Below are 6,058 nucleotides of genomic sequence, written 5' to 3'. Positions count from 1 at the left end.
AAGTAATTAGTGTAAACTCATCTAAGAAATTCTGCCGGCGAAATTAGCTTAAGGACATCGAAATCAAGCTTCCTGATTGGTCATTGAGAGCAATTCCGAATTAAGCCGGGTGGAAAGCGAATTCATGAAATTCACTTTCCATTCGATGCTTAAAGAATAAAGAAGTACATTTAATTTATAGGAATTTGTTTCTCTTTTCAATCAGGTAAGCTTGAATAAATTTATTTTGGTATTTTCAGTAAATTTTCATTCAAATATTGTTTTTATGCTCTTTTGATGAATTCAATAGATTTTTTGTTTTATACTCTGAATGGGCAAACATTCTATTATTTTAAACTTTTTGGTGAACTTTGAGTTTGTCACTTTATTCATAACTTTAGAATTGTATGACTTTCTTACCTTTAACTTGTTTTCGTACTTGTTTGATACTGATTTATTTTTACTTAATGTGTTTTGTATTGTTTGTTAAAATTGTGATTAATTAATTGAAATTTTTATGCAAAGTTTCTTAGTTTGATTCTTTGAAATCTCTTTTTATAAATTTGAAATTCCCGCGCTGATATTGTTAATCCTGTAGTGAACTCTTCAATGTAGGAAGGTAAATTTGTTAAGCGATAGAAATTCGTCGGCTAAGTTAAGGAAGCTCTAAGCACTAATGAAAAATGTTTTTTGGACTTTGAGAAAAATATATCATATAAAGGTGCACATATTCAGTGTATCTAGTTCATTTTCAACATAGGGTGCCTGCCTTATTTCTGCAGAAAAAATGTTCAAAGACAATGAACTATTTGTGAACAGAAATCACTGTTGTTTACTTGCATCGGGAAAATTAATGAAAATAATGTATTCAACTACTTACTCTTGGTCTAACATAACATTCAGAATACTTTAACTCATAAGAAATTGTGTCATTAACTGTAGATTCCCATTTATTCTATTTTTCTTCTAAGGGCAGATCACTCTAACTCAATAAAACCAACCTACAAATAGAACTCTTTAGTGTGCAGTGTTTAGAGCTTCCTTAAAAAAAATCATTTCTTATTTTTAGGTGGAATAGCTACTAAGTGTAAGAAACATTTTCAAGATGTTTTCTTCTTTATTGGTAACAGTTTGATTTCTGAATTTTATACATTTTATAAGCGTTATGCATAATTTGATTTCTTCGAAGTTATTCATCTTTAGTTTATAAGCATGAAACAATCATACCTTCTCTCATCGAGTTTACTACAGGGTGTATCGAAATTTGTTAACTTGTGTTTTATTCACTTTCCATTCGATGCTTAAAGAATAAAGAAGTACATTTAATTTATAGGAATTTGTTTCTCTTTTCCATCAAATATAGCAACCAGTAGAAAGCCGAGTGGCGTACTACAAGCTAATTCCCCAGACCTTCACACGATACAAAAGTGTGTGTGAAATATGTGTCCGATGCATGGTTAACTCACCCTATATATAGGCTTATATAAATAGTAAAATACCTGCGACTTTTTGTTTATATTTTACAAAAAATATTTATGTGAAAAACTGCATATATTATAATAGTGTTATCAATAAATCAATTTTTCTGAATAGCTTACTAGATATTTCAGTCAAGCTACATGTATATTCCACACATGTTAAGGAAGCTCAAACACTGCTGACTAAAGACTTCTTTAGAATTTAGTAGGATAATTTTGTTAGATTTTGTCACAATATTAAAAATATGTACAAAATAATATATATAAGTATAATACAAAAAGTACTTTCATAGTTTTAATGATCAGGTAGACTTGTAAGTAATAGATAAATAAAAATGAGAGAAAAATAACTAATGTCTTATTAAATGTTCATCAAAGACCAAGAGAGGCCACAGAAGAGAGTTCAACAAGGAATTAAAAGAGTACAGAAGCACTGATTAGTTTATTATATATTGTCTGGTGAGAGTGATAAATGGGGAACAGATTAGAACCTAATTTATGAACTGTTAATGAATACTAGACTAATTATTTTGTTGATCCTGATCGCCCTATTTTTCTTGCTTTTGGGCAACAAAGCTTCACTTTTCAGTTCATTTTATACTCTATGGATCCTCTGAATTGTTGTATTATACTCAGGTGACCGATAAGGCCCTTGGGCCTCTTGTTATATTATTATTTTACCTTTTTTTTAACAGTTCTAGCTGTTGGGTTACACTTTATTAGCAAATAATGTAATATATGAATATATGATTTCGTACAATATCAGAGATAGCAGAAGGACATACTACATGTACATGTATATATAGTGGTATACTGGACTGAAGACCTTCTTTTTGCAGAGGAAGTGCACATGTGTTTTGCCTGTCACTTAAAATCATTTGAGACACTGTATGAATTACAGTAAAGTAGTTCGAAATGATCTTTCAGTAAATCTGAAAAAATAAAATGGGGATATGACTTTAATGGTTACAAGCTTATCTTTTAAAAAAGATAGGTGAGCTAGCGCGTTAGCCAGCATAAAACACAGAATTAGATATCTGAACCCTTTGTTAAGTTGCTGAATCGATTAATTATTAATAGGCGCAGTGGTGCACTGGGGTGGTGTAAGGTGGGGGGGGGGGTCTTAATTCAGAATGAATGGTGAAAGGGGGCTTCACATCGGCGATGGCATAAGTCATTAAATGTGCTTTAAGCATTCTATAGTTTACTGTTGTAAGAGATCAGTAGAACCTAGGTATGGCCACCTAATTTAAAATAATCCAGTGTAGTACTGTTTTGTAGCAATCGCATCTTCTCGGGTCTTTTCGGTATCATATACAATCTGATTAAAATCAGATCCTATGATCCGCTCACATAGATCGCTGCACAAGGCCAAGATTTTAATCAGGTTGGCAACATGTATATCCGAGATTGTTTTCCGAGCTTGCCAGAAAGAAGTTAAGAAAAACTTGGTTATTTAGTATTCTTTTAGAATTAACCGATCTCTTCAGTCTTGGCATTATAAGACCTAGGTACATGTATAACTGTTACTTTTTTAACATCTGTGTACAGCTTAGACAACAAAGCACAAAACTTCAGATCATATGTATTTTCAGATAATTAAACGAAATTTACATGGTACAGTTTATCTACAGTTGTATTCCCAGAATGCCCTGAAGTCGAGCATGATATTCCAGGAAAATAGACCAACATAGTTGCTAGCGCTCGAGAGCTCTAGCAACAACTACGTCGAATCGTGTATTATGATTACTATAAATATAATTTACTTCTTTCTTTTTTTTTTAATGCCTGGTGAACTTAAGGTGGAATATATTATTCTTGATCTGCCCGTATATTTTTTATTACACCATCACAATTACGCTACACATAAATGTGCACTAAAATATGACAAATATCCTTCAATGTAAACTTTAAAAAAAAAAAATTAAATGTTTGATATATTAAAGCATCGTGCTTTCTAGTCATCAAACACTACACACAGTGAAATTTGTGATAGCACGGTGTTCGCTCGTCTGTTTGTATGCCTGTATAAATGTTTTCAAACAACTTTTTTTTTTCAAATTGCTTCTCATCCTAATTTTAATCCAAGAAGTGGCCAAATTATATGTATGTTTTTTAACGTAGAAAAAAAAGCGAATTCTTACAGATAATTACAGAAGAACGGAAGACCTTTTTGTTGCCATGGCAACAAGAGTCTAGTTATTATTAAGTCTTCCGTTCACAACGGAAGACTTATAGTGTTTGTATTGTTTCTTTTTATTATTATTATTATTATTATTATTATTCCTCCCAAATTTTGTGAGCGCGATTACTCAGAGATGGTTGGATTGATTTTCACAATTTTTCACATGATAGTAGGCTGATATATGAAGTTTATATAAAATTCTGTTTTTTGTAAAATTCACTTCCGGTCCGAAGTTATGGCCGTATTTCAAATTTTAAAATGCACTTTTGTCCGGTGTTTTTCTCAAAAGCGGTTTGAGGTAAAGACGTGAAATTCGCAGGAATATTAGATCATGATATTCTATTTGTTTCTACATGATTTTTGTTTGTTTCCGGCACTTCCTGTCCAAACCGGATGTGAATTTGTATTTCGGTCAATTTTTGACTTTTTTGTTTTTTAATATTTTTTCAAGATAATATAAGGCATAACAGAGATTAGTCTACAAATACCAAATATATAATTTGTTTTAAAATTGGATCGCGCATTTTCTAGATTTAAGGTACCGTCATTTTCCCCATTTACCTAGTGTGTATACAATGGGCAAAGAAAGATAACTCTGACTTGTAAGTGAGAATAGAACTTTCGAGATAAAGGCGGAAATAGTATCGATATCGTCTCCATATTAAGACATTCCATATTCACTCTTTTCTACATGTAAGAATACGTTGGTTGCTCCATTCAGTGTATGTATAATGTAAAGTTGCCATGCAATGTTAGCCTATATTGACAGTTACTGAGAATGCTTTTGTATTTACACATGTATATATATGTATGAAAAAAAAAACAAAACCATGATATATGCCGGCTAGCACATTCAAGTAAATATATTATAAACAGTATACATTTATAGTGATGGCATGCATCTAGCATACTGGATTACATCTTTTGACATTTGGCCTTGAAATTTAGGTCAAGGTCAAAAGTCAAGACCATTGAAAATCTACATAAATGGTTGGTATTAGCTATTTACCCAAATGACCTTGACCTTTGAACTTGAAATTCGACCTTGACCTTTGACCTTGACCCAAGGTAAAAAAAGAAATATGAAGTACATGTATCTAGATTCAGCTTTCAGTGTTTATTTCGGTTAGCAGGATAGAAGGTAAAGAGTTTTTTTAATGACCTTCACCTTTGACCTAAAGGTCACAAACAATCAATCTTAAGTTCTTAAGTTCTTGGAGGTAGATACAAGATACAAATCCCACTTTAAATTGGTTTAGAGTAAACTACCCCCCCCCCCCATTCTTCCAAAGAAAAAAAAAATCAAACTAATAGCAACGTAGAGAATTAATGTAAAACTCAAACATCACCTCGGATTGACATAAAATTTAAGCTAACTGCAGAAAAGACCCCAAAGAAAGTTTCCTGAAAGTTTTACGGTGAGTCTCTAAAGTATATAGAAATTATGAATTTTTACGGCGAAAATTACAAATTCTGTCGTGTTTGAAATTTCAGTGCAGATAAACAAAGACATGATCAAACCCTTTTATAGCCTATTTCTTCAGATGTCGTTAACAGCATTCAATTTTACTGATATGAAATGATATTTTAATACCAAGCATTCTTCTTTTATTTTACATTTGAAATTTATTTGATTTTTTTTTAGAATTACGCAATCCCCAGAAATGGCGATTTTCGGTATATTAAAAAGCAATACACGTTTCTTCCCCGTGTTTCCCATCTAGAAATGCATACTAAACTAAATATCTTCATCCATTTAAAACATAAAAAAAACTCAATTAAGATATTTTCAAACAACTCTTATTATGCACCTGTCATGCATTTACATTCCTAAACGTTTTCACCTATGCTCAATCTTTACATGCTTCTTACTACGCACCTTAAACGCACAATTTCCCATTAATATCAATCTTATAACTTCTTTCAGACCCTTGCCTTTCCATCTAGACCCTAAAACCATCCCATTCCAACCCATAAACATACCCAAGAATTTGTCCGAATTTTTGAAACTGGCACTACTTGCGTGGTCAATGAAATAGCGGGTACCATTAGTCGACTCTAACCCAGTACGTCTTGTCTTTGGAATAAAATCAACTCCGAGCCCGATCTTAAAATCCTAGTAGAGAAATGAGAATTTTGCTGTTTTATTTATTTCCTTGCTTTTTTCTCCTTTTTTTCCAGCCCAAATCTGTGGAAAGACTTCTGTTTATTATGTTCCCCAAACGAACTTGGGGAGGATATTGCTTTTTACTGTGTTTTTTATTAGGTCTTCAGTTCACAACGGAAGACCTATAGTGATTGTATTGTTAAGTCTTCCGTTCACAACGGAAGACTTATAGTGATTGTATTGTTTCTTTTTATTATTAAGTCTTCCGTTCACAACGGAAGACTTATAGTGTTTGTATTGTTTCTTTTT

The sequence above is a fragment of the Saccostrea echinata genome, unplaced genomic scaffold (assembly GCF_033153115.1).
Source record: "Saccostrea echinata isolate AGI-Se365-2 ecotype Australia unplaced genomic scaffold, CSIRO_AGI_Sech_v1 ptg000006l, whole genome shotgun sequence".
NCBI classification, from domain to species: Eukaryota; Metazoa; Mollusca; class Bivalvia; order Ostreida; family Ostreidae; genus Saccostrea; species Saccostrea echinata.
This window is presented reverse-complemented; position numbering follows the sequence as displayed.